Raw genomic sequence first — 17,306 nt, 5'->3', positions numbered from 1 at the left:
GCGCAAACTGGCATTTGGTCAGATTGATGCTTAGGCCATTTTTCTGAAGTACTTGCAAGACAGCTCGAAAATGTTCTTCGTGTTCAGCGATGGAATGCGACGTTATAAGTATGTCGTCTATGTAGCAATAAACAAAGTCCATGCCGCGAAAGATGTTGTCCATAAAGCGTTGAAATGCTTGAGTCCCGTTTTTTAACCCAAACGGCATTTACTGAAACTCAATAAGTCCAAAAGGAGTGCACACCGCTGTTTTTTGGATATCGTTTTCTGCCATGGGAATTGTGTAGATGCTTTAACCAAATCGAGGGTTGAAAAAATGTTTTTTCCTTGCAGTTGTTCCGTGAAGTCCTGTATATGAGCGATTGGGTAGCGATCTGGTATGGTAATTGAATTTAGTTTTCGATAAGCTCCACATGACCGCCAGCTACCGACCTTTTTGGGAACCATATGTAACGGGCTGAACCAAGAACTTTTTGACGGGCGTATGCCTTGCTCAACCAAGAAGCTTATTTTTCTCTTGGCAGTGACAAGCTTTTCACCGGAGAGGCGTCGTGGTGACGGACGTCGTGTTGCGTAGAAGAAGAACTTAGAAGTTTTTGAAATTTGGACATACACTGAATTGATATGTGTTTCGCTTGTGCAAGACATGCTGGTGTTGATAGTCCAGTAATCGAGTCGATCAAGCGTTGGTTTTTAAGATCAATGGGCAATTGGAATTTGCTCAAAAAGTCTGCTGTAGCTGTGTGCACGTCAGCGATAATGAACGGCCATGTAAAGTTTCGGCGAAGATCCAAGTTCAGCTGAGTGACTGTCTGGTTCGCTGCGTACAGTGTCCAATCGCTCATAGTAGTTTTTTGTCTAACCATCGTTCGTGGTATGACGGAAACCACAGATCCAGAATCAACGAGGAAGCGGATGTGAGATGTGCGATCGGTGACGTGTAGGCGCTGCTCCTGTGGAACAGCTGGCTAAACTGTGGGCTCGCTGGTTATATTCGTGCTGCCGCCGACCAGCGTGTCGGGCGACAGCTCCTTTAGTTGAACGACGAGGAGTGGGAGCATGGTGGGCGGCTCTTTTGAGCGTTATCTCCAAATCGGTCGTGGTAGAAGCAAAGCTTCTCTTGAGGCCCAGATGCCTGTTGATTCGAATTTCCAGTTTGTACGTGGCCACGCGATGAACTGCGTGAGCGTCCTTGGAATTGGAGACGTTGATCTTTTTCCAGGGGCCTTCGGTGGAAGTTGCCCAAACAGATGGGCCCGATGCAGTCGTGGTGTTCGTGCTGGTCGCAAAAGTGGCGTTGTGGCTTACCGCTTCGAGCATCTTGTCTGCAATCTTAGCGAGCTTATCCAAATCCGTCTCTCCCCAGACTGTAAGAGTAGGACGAATTGACGCCGGCATCTCTGCCAGGAAAAGAGTGAGAATGATGTTCTCGCTGCCCGGGTCCGGAGCTAGTCGTCGCATGTTGGCCAGGACCTCAGATGGTTTTAAACCAGATGTACCTCGCCCCTGCAGTAGTCGGCGTAGTTTCGACTCTGGAGACTCCCCAAATTTTTGTAGTAAGCGATTTTTAATTGCTACGTACTTGTTTTCGTTGGGTGGTCGAATGACTAAGTCACTACCAAAACTACATCCTACTCCAGGTGAAGGGTGACAAGGTCGAGCTTGTCGGTGTCGTCGATAATCTGGTGCAATCGAAATGACCGCTCCACTTGCGCAAACCATAGTTGAGGGTTGCTATGTGCGAATTTTAACAAGTGGACAGTCGCACTTGTGTGTGTGTGCGAGTAGTCTCATCCCGGTTGCCAGGTGCACTTGTCCGAAGTGCCTTGAGTTGCTGCTGCAGATCTCGGACTTGAGCAGTTAAATCAGGATTTGAATCCGGCATGATGAATGGAAAATCGAGCGATCGCTTTCTTCGTCGAAATTTAGCCGCCTACCTTTTATTTTTCGCAAATCGTATTGGCGTCTGTTCATTCAGTGCGCAAATTCTTATTATCAAGACACGTGTGTCGCTCGCTGATAAATCCCCCGAGTGTTGCCACACCATTCTTTTAAGTCAGCTGGCAAGCTTCTGTTGGCGCTGCTGCCATATTAGGTTGCCACAGTCTGTTGCATATGTGGTGTGTGCCGCGCTAACAGAAATGCATTTGTATTTTGTTTTTGAAAATTGAAACAGTAACGAATATCTGATTGTCAAAGCAGTCGACAATAGCGTTTTTCTCATTTTCTTACTTTTCCCACCAACCAATTGACTTATGAAAGATCAAAGTATTAAAGTTTGAAGAGAATAACAATACTTTTCGGTTAGTGTATCACTTGTTTCGGTCAGAATATCTTATCATTTTTTTATCAGGTAAGTCTTCTTTTTGGTTAACTTATTTTTCATCGGCTTATTAAAATTTATTCTATTTAAAATAACAGTTTTAAGGTCGTTTGACGCGTATTTAAAAATATTGGACATTATTACAAAAATTACTTCTCAATAAGTCTTCGACCCTTAAAAAAGCATTTATTGCAAGCAACACTCTCACCTTGTGCCTGATACTCACCTCAATCAAAAAGGCTACGAAACCAAAATTTCAATTGAAATTTAACAGACGGAAAATGTTATTAGCCAAATTTTGTATATAGATTTTTACTTCGTTACTTTTTGTTAAAGGTGAGTATCATGCCTTAGCTTGTAACTTTACTTTTTTGACTGTTTGCATTTAGATTCAGTTACGACACTAGAAGGTTTTAAGGAATTTTATTCTAAACAATTATTTAATAAATACTGGATTATCTCACAGGTGGACAAAACTGTCGGGTGTCTGAGGCTTTTGTGACTTTCGGGAAAACTACTGAGGAGCTGGAGATGGAAATGTTGAACGGTCAGAAGCTGCAGGGTCCACCCACTGCCGAGGAGGTGAACTACATGCTGAAGAAAAAGGGTCTAAAGGACAAATGCGTCTAATATTGTAATAACAATCCAATGGTATTCTTAGATTTGTAACAAATCTTCCTCGTTTACATTAATGATTTAATTGATTGCATACGCAATCACTCTGACCATATGTAAGGGTTTCGTTTGCGTTCCTTATGTCTTCATTGCGTCTGTTTATTTCGATATCCTGTTATCTTGCCTTTCCGAAAATCCGGCGAAATTAGCCCTTGCTTTTCATTGTTACCGGAATTTTGATTTAATATTGTTTCCATTAGTGGTTTTCTTTCTCTGTTTTCTCTTACATTTCATACAAATAAATTTTATTCGTTGTCGTTGATTTAAAAACAAATTTTTATTTTTAAATTTTATTTTATTGGAATTTAATGGAAAAGGCAAAGGCAGAAACTTAAATTAAGGCAAATGCAATGTCGCTGAAGGCAAGGGCAACATAGCTGAGATTAAAATCAAAAATTTTTGTATTAATTCCATAAGTGGAACCTTTCACAGTTATTACAACACATTACCGATTTCGTATTGTTAAGAAAAACGTGCTCGAATTAAAATCAAAGATAAACTAACGCACCAACACAAATTGCGGCAATTTCAAGAGAGGAGTTTGGTTCTCTCCTCTCTCATTTTTTCTGCGTCTTCCCCTCACGTCCCTCGTCCACAACCACAGAACCGAGATTGATTTTAGTTCGGAATACTAAATACTAAATACATGAAACCGAGAAGAAAAATGTGGGAAGAAACAATACTAAAACCGAGAAGAACTAATCTCGGTTTCTTCCGTTCTCAATTTTTCAGGGGATAGAGGTCTTCATAAAGCCAGATGGATGGCCAGAGCAATTTATGCCATTAAAATGCTCATGTTTAAAAGACAACTACAACAACTTTAAAAGACAACAAATTATTCTTAAATATATCAAAATATAAAAACATTAGCAGATTGTAACTCTAAATTGTCCAAATAATAATGATTAAAATAAATAATTGTGTGTAACGTACTATGACCTTTAAAAGCATATAAATACATATATTTTAATGCAAAAAGTAAGTAAAAAAAATATTTTAAAAAATTTCGATATCGATAATATACATATATCGCAATCGAAATTAAAAAAAAAAGTGATTAAAAATTGGTAGAGATTTAGTTGTAGGTTGTAACGAACACACTCTATGAGCATTGTCCACCCTAACACCTTTGTCTACGCTTTGACCGGCCTGGGAGATGGGTGTGGGTTTGTGTTAAGATAAAACAAAAGTGTCGCAGAACTAACAATAGAAGACAGAGAGGCGGTAACGATGAGGACTTTAACCCAACGGCTAAGATTCGGACGAGAGACTGTACTTATCGAAGACGGAGGCCCAGATGTTATTAAGCACCTTCTATACCTACCCTACCTGTGAAGTCTCATTAGACTCCACCGTTAAAACAACCGCTGCGCTACATCCTCTAAGGTGCCCTCAAAAGATCACAAATTAATTCATCTTAAATACGATAATATGGTTCATGGTTCTTAATACTACAAATCCTAACACTAAAACATTGAAACTAAGCGTTATTTACGCCAAACAAGTCTCTATATGATCGTATGTCAGTATAAAATTATCACATAGGAAAAAAATGGATATTTAGTTTACGTTAAATTATTACGAAACTGATTACATATTTTATCGATATGCGGTAAGCTTATTATTAAATTAATTATATGTTAAATTATATAAGGGCCAACGATTCTTATTTAATATTTATCAATTCACGAATGTGGGAAAATGTACATGTATATATTTGTACCATAAGTGTGCGGGCTCAGACAAGAACGAATATTTATACATATGTAGGAATGTAAATGATTTACTCTCCAACGGAGTCAGCAGGCCTGATGACGATCGATGTGCGCTGTATAATAGTTTAATTTAGGTGTATATCTGAATAATGGCTAAATAGGAATCGGAAATTAAATTAGAAACTTGTCTTAAAAATATTTAGAATAAGAAAATTAAACTACAATCGCTTTAACGATTCAAAAACAAGTTGGCAGTCCCGGCCAAAATTACCTGAACACCAGAATTGGAACTCAAATTTAAAATGGGGTGCGGCCCGTGGTCTTGCCCGAATTACGCCAAATCGGCGCCGGTCCGAACTGCAACGTGATCCGACTTGTAGATCGTGGTGCGGACTTGGTAAGGTCAAAACCTCACGCGGGTTGACTGCGGGGATCCTTGAAGCCGCTTATGGTTTGACGATGATGAAATTAGTCCAGGTGTGGCAAGGATGAAAGATTCCTTTTACGTGGTGTGCGGTATGAGAATCTCAAATGGCGATTCTGGCCTGGCGCTGAAGAAACGTATAGTTCCGCTAATAAACCGCTACACGCGTCACCTGCTCCTTGCTGTAAGCAGAGGGAGGACTGTAAAACTTCCGACAATTCTGAGAATTCGCACGTGTGTCTGGTCACTGCTGTTTTCCGGGAATTACGATTAGATTCTCTCAATATATCGTCCCAATTATCTTACCACCAATATTGTGAGTGATAACAGGCCGTACTGGTCAACAAAATTCTAAGAATTTCACACGCGGATGTATGGATGCGGACGGGTTTGAAAATTTTAACACTTTACGCAGGGAACGAACCAATCTCGGGAGAAGGTTGCGACAAAGAGGAGGAAAACATGGCGTCTAGTGGATGAATCCATCAAAATGGTATTTTTCGAATTCTGGCGAGGATCGGGCCTTGCTAAACTGAAGGGTTGCATCTGGACTATTTATGTTAATTACCATGGGTAATGTCCTAATTAGAAATGCCAACTTAGCCGAATATACTGACTCCCACAAGGTTTAAGAAAAGTAATTTATAACAAATTTAAGTTTATAAAAATAAAAAAGGAAACACTAGATTGCAACTCAGGGACGCAACAATGCCATCGAATGCACATGCCATTCATCTCCACCCCTTGAGTTTGCCGTGATGCGTTGAAGTGTACGGTGGACGGACCAAAAACAAAGTAAGTTTTTAACTGTTTTTAATGTGTTTTATAACAAAACTCTTGTTTGTAGTTTTTTCCAACACATGACAGTATAATAAGATCTATATATATGTAAATAAAACTAGATTTGTGTTACCGGCGGAGCCTGCCACAGTAGCGAGTGTGTCCGTTGTTTTTGTATATGTAAGTACATATGTACATATATGTAAATTGGCTTTTTTACAAACATTTTGGCTTGGCGTCGGATTAGTTTAATACAAAATAACAATGGTTAATCTAATAATGAGTGTATTAAAGGTATTAAAACTAGTTCATTATCATCATACGGCAGGTGCAGATATTTAAAACAAAAAATTTTTAACTGAATAAGATTCAATAGCTTCATCAATGGTGAAATCAACCGAAAAAATCGCTACTTGCGAATTGGCGCAGTGAAAAATCTCGTTTGTTTGAGAGTTGGTGACCATTAATATAGCAGGTATCACCTCTAATTTCAAATCCTAAAATTTTAATTGCTCTACCGGAGTTAAGGCAGCAAATATTGTCTTTTGTTTTTTGGGTAATACCTGGTAATTGCAAGTCTGGGGTTTCACAACTAAAATCCTCGTCTTCAACTTCAAAATTTATGTTGTATTCACTTTCTACCTTTGGTGGATTTGCAGAATTTCTAGACCGAGCTAATTCCTCCTCCTTTGCGCCTTGCGGTTAGGGTTCTCTTCGACCCTTTGTCTACCTGCACTTCTTAAGTAAGTTCCTTACTGAAAAACAATATACACCTAATACACTGTCCTTTGCTTACCTGCACCTGATATTATTGAACTGTTTTAATAATCGTAACTATTGAGAACGTTGCCGATGGCTTTATTTATGAATTAGAAAATTTGGATTTCATTTACAGAGCTACAAAATGGATCACACGTGCGATCAAATTGATAATACAACAGGGGAAACAACAGCGGAATCCTTGAAAAGGATGGAACAAAAAATTGCCGATAAGATGAGTATGAAATTTTTTTTATAACGTTGATCTATTTTGATTTTGTCTTGTTGGGTTGAACCTATTTAGATTAGCTGGTTGAGCTTTTTCGATTTGTCGTCTTATTGCCAACCTTTGTTCATCGCTGGCTGAGTGCATAGCATCTTTTGGTTACAAATTCGTGACTGAGTGTAGCGTTTTGTTGTACTCTACCGTGGCTCTCATGACGAGTTCGACGGTGTCACTAATTTGTTTGTCAATTTTAATACACCTTACTATCTCCGTTAGGGTGCTGTGAAATCGATCTACTTGCCCATTGGAGCTACTTTGTAAAGGAGGTGCGTTAACGATGTCTATGCTATTCTGATATTTCAACAAAAAATTTATGGTCTCCGAGTTGAATGATGCCTCATTGTCGCAATATATGGTCTTGGTTTTAGGAAAAAAATTCACAAGTTGTATGATAGGTCTACTATGGCCCTAGAAGGTAGTGGTTGCACTACCGCGAACTTTGAGAATTTGTCGACACAGGTTAAAATAACTTTTTATTTGTGGAGTATATGTCGATATGCAGCATTTCGCCCGCATATGAAGGGATTGGTGTGACCCCCAACTCCTGCTTCTTGGGGTGTCTGTCGTATTTCGCCCTAGTGCATGTTTCGCCATTAATGACTACCTCATTAGCGAGCTTAGTCATTTTTGGAAAATAGTAGTCCTGAAGGACTGGTTGTGTTCGCAAGTTATAATTTCAGACTGCTCATTTGCATATGTGATATCATTCACGAATCTTTTACAGTGCCAGAACTTAGTTGCCGGGAATTCCAGCACTAGGGCATGCTGGATGCAGGCTAATGTATGGAGGTCACAGTGAATGGCGTTCACAACATTCACGTTAACGACCTCTTTAACCAACTCGAGCAGTGAGTCTTTGTTATTGAAATGTATTATGTAGCGGGTTTTGCTCCCGAAAATTATAAAATTTCGCCATGAAGGCTGGCTTGTTTCTTCCAGAATTATTTGATTCCTGCAGCAGTTCAATGGTTTATCCTTGGATTCGACCGTGTAGGTCAAGGAGACTTCGCTGTGCACAGTGGCAACATCGGATTGGGGTTCATTTTGCATTGAGTTATTTTTTTGTCGGGACAAGGCATCGGCCACAAAATTTTCCTTTCCTGGCTTATAGAATACCTTTGCGTTGTGTTCTTCAGTGAATGCCTTTCATCGTTTAATTTTGGCATTAGTATTTCGCTCAGAAACAGCGAACGTGAGAGGTTGATGATCTGTGAAAATTGGAATTTCTTTGGAGCCATATAGGTAATTTTGTAATTTCCCTATAGCCCAAACAATGGCTAACAATTCCCTTTCGTTTGTAGCGTAGTTGAGCTCGCAGTCTTTTAATGTGCGAGATATCATCGTGATTGGCCGTCCATTTTGGGACAAAACGGCACCGATAACACTTGCAGAAGCATCTGTAGTCAAGTCAAAGGGCAGTTTGAAATCTGGATACCTTAATATGACCTCTTCAGATGATAAAATGTTCCGCAGGTGCTCAAAAGCGCTGCGTTGGCTCTCATCAAATTCGATTGCAACTTTATTCGACGTATGTTTGCTTACCGATCCATTCTCTACCTTCAGTATGGACGTGAGTGGCCTTGCTATAGAAGCGAAATCTTTGACAAAACTTCGGTAATATCTGGCCAATCCTAGAAAAGATCTAAGGCTGAACAAGTTTTTTGGTTCAGTGTATTCCTGTATTGTTTTTACCTTTTCACCTGCTGTGACTATAAAGCCTAAAAATTCCATGTGCCTTACATGGTCGGCAGCGTTTTCGGAAAAAATTATCACGTCATCTACATAAACGTAACAGATTTTCCAGATCTGCTCGCGTAGCACGTCGTCGATTGCCCTTTGGAAAATGCATCCTGCATTTTTTATCCCAAAGGGCAGACGGCAGAACTCATATTTTCCTCCGATTATCGAGAAAGAGGTTTTTTCACGGTCACATTCGGCCAAGTAAATCTGGTGGTACCCCAACTTTAGGTCTAGGGTAGTGAAAAATTTTGCCTTCCCTAAGTTTGCTAGAATCATAGGGATACTTGGCATAGGGTAACGATCGGCAATGGTCCGTTCAATCAGTTTCCTGAAATCGATCACCAGTCGTTTTTTTTTTTGGTGCCATCGGCCTCGGAGCCTTTTTTGTCAACAACCCATGCTGGGCTGGCGAAAAACACCGTCTTTTATCAGCTGTTTGTATCTGTATCCCATGGGGTACGGGTATAGTTTAGAATAAACGGGTTCGTTACTTGCCGTACGAATCCTGGCAATGACCGCGGTGTTAAATGGAAGCGCCTCGTTAGAGCTCGAAAACACCTTACTCCTCTTAAGGATCATTTTTCATAAGTCAGCTTTCACTGAGTTTGGGACTACTATTTCATGGACATTTGTGAAGTTCACGTTAGGGCAGTCGAAGAATTTAAGCTGTTCGGTTACGTTTCCGTATCTAATTTCGCTGCTACGTAAGTCTAATGCCGCTCCCGCCTGCGTTAGCAGATCGAAACCTATTATGGCATCAGCCATGTATGGTACTCACAGTGAATGGGAAGTTGAAAGGCATTGTTTTAGCTCCTTTACAGGCTTCACATAATTCTTTGCCGCCCCAGTATCTATTAGAATTTTCATAGTTCTCCCCGTCAACCTTCGCTCAATGAACAGTAAGCGGGACCTTCCGCTAAAAAATTGAGAAGATCGTCAGAGTCAAGTGAGTCGTTGTCCTGCTCAATTGCATTCAGTGCGGCTGCGGCCGCGCCTTCATAATTATTTTCTTCCTCAGCAGCTTGCTCAACGTTGTTTATCCGTTGGCGCCTCTGACCAGTCATTCTTTCCGAAAGGTTTCGTCCTTTTGGGTTTTAAGGAGTGGGAGATTGTGTATTATTCCCCTGGGATGGTTTAAAATTCGACGGATGTCTAAGCTTAGAAAATGATGGATCTACATCCATGGGCTCTGGGGCCTGCTTTGGTTTACCCCGATCCGTCCAGTTGTCCTGTCTGCGTTAATAATCATTAATTTGATTTTTATTTTGTTTCTTTAAAAAATGGGGATTTTTTCCCGGCCGCGATCGTTCCCTAAATATTTCCCTTGTTTCTCGGGCACTCGCTGTTGGCCCTTGTGGAAGTCAGTATTCTGATTTCTCTGCTCGACATCCTTGGCATATGTGGCCGCGAATGTACATCGTTCAATACTGGCCTCTTCCTCCCTAGCTAGTGCCAGTGCTGCTGGCAGATCTCTGGGCAATGCTGGAAATACGACCGCCCTTAAGGGCTTCTTTAGACCCGAAGTAAATACATGCAGGGCGTCACCCCTGACCTCAGTATTGAGCAGTGTGGCTCTTTCTGTGTCATGTGTCATGATGATTTTGTTTGTCAGAGTTTGATCCCCTTGACGGACCGACTCAAGCCCTTGCAGTAAAAGGCGCAAGGACGTTTTATCTGCGTAAGAGCAGTCTAATCTAGCCAAAATGGCATCAAAATTAAGCACTGTATTGTACGATACCAGCAGCGCTCGTGCTGGTCCCCTAATCTTATTTCTTATAATTGTAACGGCCTGGTAATGCGCGCTACTGCCATTATATGGTTTAAATAACTCATAGGCGTCTGTGGCGGACTGCCTCCACGCCACGTATTCATCCTGTATCCCGGTAAAGTCTGGAATCGACTTTACTATGTGTAATGGTATGTCGCACGGCACTGGTACTGGATTTACTGCTATTCATTGATATGTTTCAACTTCTGGCGCCTCTACGCGCAGACTCTGTAGCTGTTGGTTAACTGGACTAATTTGATTTTGAAACTCGGCTCTAAGCCTTTGTTTCTGTTGAGCCAATGCGGCCTGAACCAAAGCTTCTATGCTGGCTGCGTTCATAATTTCTATGCCTTCTTCCTGTACCTGTGGTGGTTGATACCCTTGGGGCACTTGGTCCCACTCTTCGTCACTTTCACTTTCAATTTCGCGTTTAACCTCTCTATATGGACCCTGAAAGCTCATAAGGCTACTCTATGGTCAACATTAGACACTTATACTATATGGCCGAATATTTGACTCGGCTGAAATTAATTTGGGTTTGGGATTATATATATTTATTATTTTTTTTTATATTAATATATGTATTTAATATTAATAGCCGGGTGGTTGGTGTCCAATATAACCAAACAAAATTTTTTATTACCCGAAGGCGGTAGAGCATATATTTTTTATTCACAAAAACAAATCACACTTGCTATACAAGTAGGAATATTTGAATACAAAACTTTCGTCCGTTTATATAACGTTCTATTTATTTCTTTCACTGTGTATGTGTTTGTTGCTTTTTCTTTATTTTTTTTTTAATATGAAGCTGCATTAATAAGATCAGACCACTTACATATTTTTTGTCTAGTATTTTGGGTCGTGCATTCTATAAGTTGGGTGCCAATTAAGGATTGTAGTTGTAGTCTGCCCTCGCCGCTGTCAGTGATGACGTGGTGTCTAATCGACGATATTCCAATTGGTGTTGGTGGCCGGTGGCTGTCAGTGATGACGTGATGTCTAATCGACGATATTCCCATTGGTGTTGGTGGCCGGTTGTCCGGTGATCCCCAAATGTTGATTTAGGTAGTTTAGGATGGAAGGGTTACTGCCCTTCTTAACCTGCTGGCCTAGAGACTCAGACAGTTTGAAGTGATAAGAAGTTAATGGCGGTTTGCCGAAGTTAAATAAAATGGAGCACAAGCTCTTTATTCAGTGAATGACAAATGAGAACTGATACTGATAAATGATAAGCTGTACCCTGGCTAAACGTGGCCGGCAAGCCGGCCGCTTGTCATACAAAAATGCTGACACTAGCAGAAAGTGCACAGCTCACCATGCGAAGATCCAGGCTCGGCCCTAAAGGCGTCTTATGCTGAGTCTGCACATAAAAAAACTAGGGTGACCCGAGAACCGCCCAGATTTGTACCGACTTATAAGTTACTCCTTAACTGTGTTATCTTGTATGTAAAACTTCTTATTATCTTCGTTTACTGTTACTCTAAACTTCACTTTTTATACCCTTGCAGAGGGTATATTGATTTCAGTCAGAAGTTTGCAACGCAGTGAAGGAGACGTTTCCGACACCGACAAAAGTCTTATATCTTTTGCAGGTAATATATAAGTCGGAACCAGCCGGATCGGACAACTATATCTTATAGCTCCCATAGGAATAATCGGAAGAAAAAACTTTAAAAAATTATATCTTTGGTGATTTTTAGCATTTAACCTCCTATGCTTGGAAATAACCTTTTTTAATTAGTTTTGAATTTTGAATTAAATTTAACGAAATCGGACGACTATATCATATAGCAGCCATAGGAACGATCGGAAAATTGGTGGAAAAATAATATGAAACAAATTATAGCTTCGGCGTTTTATTTCTGGAAATCGCTAATTAAAAAACCCTTCTCTTGGCAGTGACAAGCTTTTCACCGGAGTGGCGTCGTGGTCTATCAGCAACAGGTATTCCATTTGTTTTAATATAGTGACGCACGTTGTGTTGCGTAGCTGCTTTTATCGATAGCTTTGTCACGTCGACAAATTCACTTAGAAGTTTTTGAAATTTGGACATACACTGCACTGTGGAAATTGATATGTGTTTCGCTTGTGCAAGACATGCTGGTGTTGATAGTCCAGTAATTGAGTCGATCAAGCGTTGGTTTTTAAGATCAATGGTCAATTGGAATTTGCTCAAAAAGTCTGCTGTAGCTGTGTGCACGTCAGCGATAATGAACGGCCATGTAAAGTTTCGGCGAAGATCCAAGTTCAGCTGAGTGACTGTCTGGTTCGCTGCGTACAGTGTCCAATCGCTCATAGTAGTTTTTTGTCTAACCATCGTTCGTGGTATGACGGAAACCACAGATCCAGAATCAACGAGGAAGCGGATGTGAGATGTGCGATCGGTGACGTGTAGGCGCTGCTCCTGTGGAACAGCTGGCTAAACTGTGGGCTCGCTGGTTATATTCGTGCTGCCGCCGACCAGCGTGTCGGGCGACAGCTCCTTTAGTTGAACGACGAGGAGTGGGAGCATGGTGGGCGGCTCTTTTGAGCGTTATCTCCAAATCGGTCGTGGTAGAAGCAAAGCTTCTCTTGAGGCCCAGATGCCTGTTGATTCGAATTTCCAGTTTGTACGTGGCCACGCGATGAACTGCGTGAGCGTCCTTGGAATTGGAGACGTTGATCTTTTTCCAGGGGCCTTCGGTGGAAGTTGCCCAAACAGATGGGCCCGATGCAGTCGTGGTGTTCGTGCTGGTCGCAAAAGTGGCGTTGTGGCTTACCGCTTCGAGCATCTTGTCTGCAATCTTAGCGTGCTTATCCAAATCCGTCTCTCCCCAGACTGTAAGAGTAGGACGAATTGACGCCGGCATCTCTGCCAGGAAAAGAGTGAGAATGATGTTCTCGCTGCCCGGGTCCGGAGCTAGTCGTCGCATGTTGGCCAGGACCTCAGATGGTTTTAAACCAGATGTACCTCGCCCCTGCAGTAGTCGGCGTAGTTTCGACTCTGGAGACTCCCCAAATTTTTGTAGTAAGCGATTTTTAATTGCTACGTACTTGTTTTCGTTGGGTGGTCGAATGACTAAGTCACTACCAAAACTACATCCTACTCCAGGTGAAGGGTGACAAGGTCGAGCTTGTCGGTGTCGTCGATAATCTGGTGCAATCGAAATGACCGCTCCACTTGCGCAAACCATAGTTGAGGGTTGCTATGTGCGAATTTTAACAAGTGGACAGTCGCACTTGTGTGTGTGTGCGAGTAGTCTCATCCCGGTTGCCAGGTGCACTTGTCCGAAGTGCCTTGAGTTGCTGCTGCAGATCTCGGACTTGAGCAGTTAAATCAGGATTTGAATCCGGCATGATGAATGGAAAATCGAGCGATCGCTTTCTTCGTCGAAATTTAGCCGCCTACCTTTTATTTTTCGCAAATCGTATTGGCGTCTGTTCATTCAGTGCGCAAATTCTTATTATCAAGACACGTGTGTCGCTCGCTGATAAATCCCCCGAGTGTTGCCACACCATTCTTTTAAGTCAGCTGGCAAGCTTCTGTTGGCGCTGCTGCCATATTAGGTTGCCACAGTCTGTTGCATATGTGGTGTGTGCCGCGCTAACAGAAATGCATTTGTATTTTGTTTTTGAAAATTGAAACAGTAACGAATATCTGATTGTCAAAGCAGTCGACAATAGCGTTTTTCTCATTTTCTTACTTTTCCCACCAACCAATTGACTTATGAAAGATCAAAGTATTAAAGTTTGAAGAGAATAACAATACTTTTCGGTTAGTGTATCACTTGTTTCGGTCAGAATATCTTATCATTTTTTTATCAGGTAAGTCTTCTTTTTGGTTAACTTATTTTTCATCGGCTTATTAAAATTTATTCTATTTAAAATAACAGTTTTAAGGTCGTTTGACGCGTATTTAAAAATATTGGACATTATTACAAAAATTACTTCTCAATAAGTCTTCGACCCTTAAAAAAGCATTTATTGCAAGCAACACTCTCACCTTGTGCCTGATACTCACCTCAATCAAAAAGGCTACGAAACCAAAATTTCAATTGAAATTTAACAGACGGAAAATGTTATTAGCCAAATTTTGTATATAGATTTTTACTTCGTTACTTTTTGTTAAAGGTGAGTATCATGCCTTAGCTTGTAACTTTACTTTTTTGACTGTTTGCATTTAGATTCAGTTACGACACTAGAAGGTTTTAAGGAATTTTATTCTAAACAATTATTTAATAAATACTGGATTATCTCACAGGTGGACAAAACTGTCGGGTGTCTGAGGCTTTTGTGACTTCCGGGAAAATTACTGAGGAGCTGGAGATGGAAATGTTGAACGGTCAGAAGCTGCAGGGTCCACCCACTGCCGAGGAGGTGAACTACATGCTGAAGAAAAAGGGTCTAGAGGACAAATGCGTCTAATATTGTAATAATAATCCAATGGTATTCTTAGATTTGTAACAAATCTTCCTCGATTACATTAATGATTTAATTGATTGCATACGCAATCACTCTGACCATATGTAAGGGTTTCGTTTGCGTTCCTTATGTCTTCATTGCGTCTGTTTATTTCGATATCCTGTTATCTTGCCTTTCCGAAAATCCGGCGAAATTAGCCCTTGCTTTTCATTGTTACCGAAATTTTGATTTAATATTGTTTCCATTAGTGGTTTTCTTTCTCTGTTTTCTCTTACATTTCATACAAATAAATTTTATTCGTTGTCGTTGATTTAAAAACAAATTTTTATTTTTAAATTTTATTTTATTGGAATTTAATGGAAAAGGCAAAGGCAGAAACTTAAATTAAGGCAAATGCAATGTCGCTGAAGGCAAGGGCAACATAGCTGAGATTAAAATCAAAAATTTTTGTATTAATTCCATAAGTGGAACCTTTCACTGGTTGGATAACTTGTATGCAAAACAGTTATTACAACACATTACCGATTTCGTATTGTTAAGAAAAACGTGCTCGAATTAAAATCAAAGATAAACTAACGCACCAACACAAATTGCGGCAATTTCAAGAGAGGAGTTTGGTCTCTCTCCTCTCTCATTTTTTCTGCGTCTTCCCCTCACGTCCCTCGTCCACAACCACAGAACCGAGATTGATTTTAGTTCGGAATACTAAATACTAAATACATGAAACCGAGAAGAAAAATGTGGGAAGAAACAATACTAAAACCGAGAAGAACTAATCTCGGTTTCTTCCGTTCTCAATTTTTCAGGGGATAGAGGTCTTCATAAAGCCAGATGGATGGCCAGAGCAATTTATGCCATTAAAATGCTCATGTTTAAAAGACAACAAATTATTCTTAAATATATCAAAATATAAAAACATTAGCAGATTGTAACTCTAAATTGTCCAAATAATAATGATTAAAATAAATAATTGTGTGTAACGTACTATGACCTTTAAAAGCATATAAATACATATATTTTAATGCAAAAAGTAAGTAAAAAAAATATTTTAAAAAATTTCGATATCGATAATATACATATATCGCAATCGAAATTAAAAAAAAAAGTGATTAAAAATTGGTAGAGATTTAGTTGTAGGTTGTAACGAACACACTCTATGAGCATTGTCCACCCTAACACCTTTGTCTACGCTTTGACCGGCCTGGGATATGGGTGTGGGTTTGTGTTAAGATAAAACAAGAGTGTCGCAGAACTAACAATAGAAGACAGAGAGACGGTAACGATAAGGACTTTTACCCAACGGCTAAGATTCGGACGAGAGACTGTACTTATCGAAGACGGAGGCCCAGATGTTATTAAGCACCTTCTATACCTACCCTACCTGTGAAGTCTCATTAGACTCCACCCTTAAAACAACCGCTGCGCTACATCCTCTAAGGTGCCCTCAAAAGATCACAAATTAATTCATCTTAAATTTAACTTAATACGGCAAATACGATAATATGGTTCATGGTTCTTAATACTACAAATCCTAACACTAAAACATTGAAACTAAGCGTTATTTACGCCAAACAAGTCTCTATATGATCGTGTGTCAGTATAAAATTATCACATAGGAAAAAAATGGATATTTAGTTTACGTTAAATTATTACGAAACTGATTACATATTTTATCGATATGCGGTAAGCTTATTATTAAATTAATTATATATTAAATTATATAAGGGCCAACGATTCTTATTTAATATTTATCAATTCACGAATGTGGGAAAATGTACATGTATATATTTGTACCATAAGTGTGCGGGCTCAGACAAGAACGAATACTTATACATATGTAGGAATGTAAATAATTTACTCTCCAATGGAGTCAGCAGGCCTGATGACGATCGATGTGCGCTGTATAATAGTTTAATTTAGGTGTATATCTGAATAATGGCTAAATAGGAATCGCAAATTAAATTAAAAACTTGTTTTAACACTTTACGCAGGGAACGAACCAATCTCGGGAGAAGGTTGCGACAAAGAGGAGGAAAACATGGCGTCTAGAGTGAAAGTAGTGGATGAATCCATCAAAATGGTATTTTTCGAATTCTGGCGAGGATCGGACCTTGCTAAACTGAAGGGTTGCATCTGGACTATTTATGTTAATTACCATGGGTAATGTCCTAATTAGAAATGCTAACTTAGCCAATATACTGACTCCCACAAGGTTTAAGAAAAGTAATTTATAACAAATTTAAGTTTATAAAAATCAAAAAGGAAACACTAGATTGCAACTCAGGGACGCAACAATGCCATCGAATGCACATGCCATTCATCTCCACCCCTTGAGTTTGCCGTGATGCGTTGAAGTGTACGGTGGACGGACCAAAAACAAAGTAAGTTTTTAACTGTTTTTAATGTGTTTTATAACAAAACTCTTGTTTGTA

At 40.0% G+C, this 17,306-nt stretch overlaps 1 protein-coding gene across 13 annotated transcripts in view; it reads left to right on the top strand.

Moving 5' to 3' along the window:
* The first annotated feature begins 623 nt into the window (after positions 1–623).
* The window catches only part of LOC118876749 (uncharacterized), a 36,235-nt gene continuing 19,552 nt past the window's right edge, over positions 624–17,306 (top strand). For 7 of the 13 annotated variants that reach the window (XR_011605918.1, XR_011605923.1, XR_011605926.1 and 4 more), the window contains exon 1: positions 15,653–17,255. The gene's annotated coding sequence lies outside the window, so the exon portion shown is untranslated. The other 6 variants (XR_011605919.1, XR_011605920.1, XR_011605921.1 and 3 more) reach the window with 6 other exon arrangements.

Source organism: Drosophila suzukii, chromosome 2L, assembly GCF_043229965.1.
Source record: "Drosophila suzukii chromosome 2L, CBGP_Dsuzu_IsoJpt1.0, whole genome shotgun sequence".
NCBI classification, from domain to species: domain Eukaryota; kingdom Metazoa; phylum Arthropoda; class Insecta; order Diptera; family Drosophilidae; genus Drosophila; species Drosophila suzukii.
This window is presented reverse-complemented; position numbering and strand designations above follow the sequence as displayed.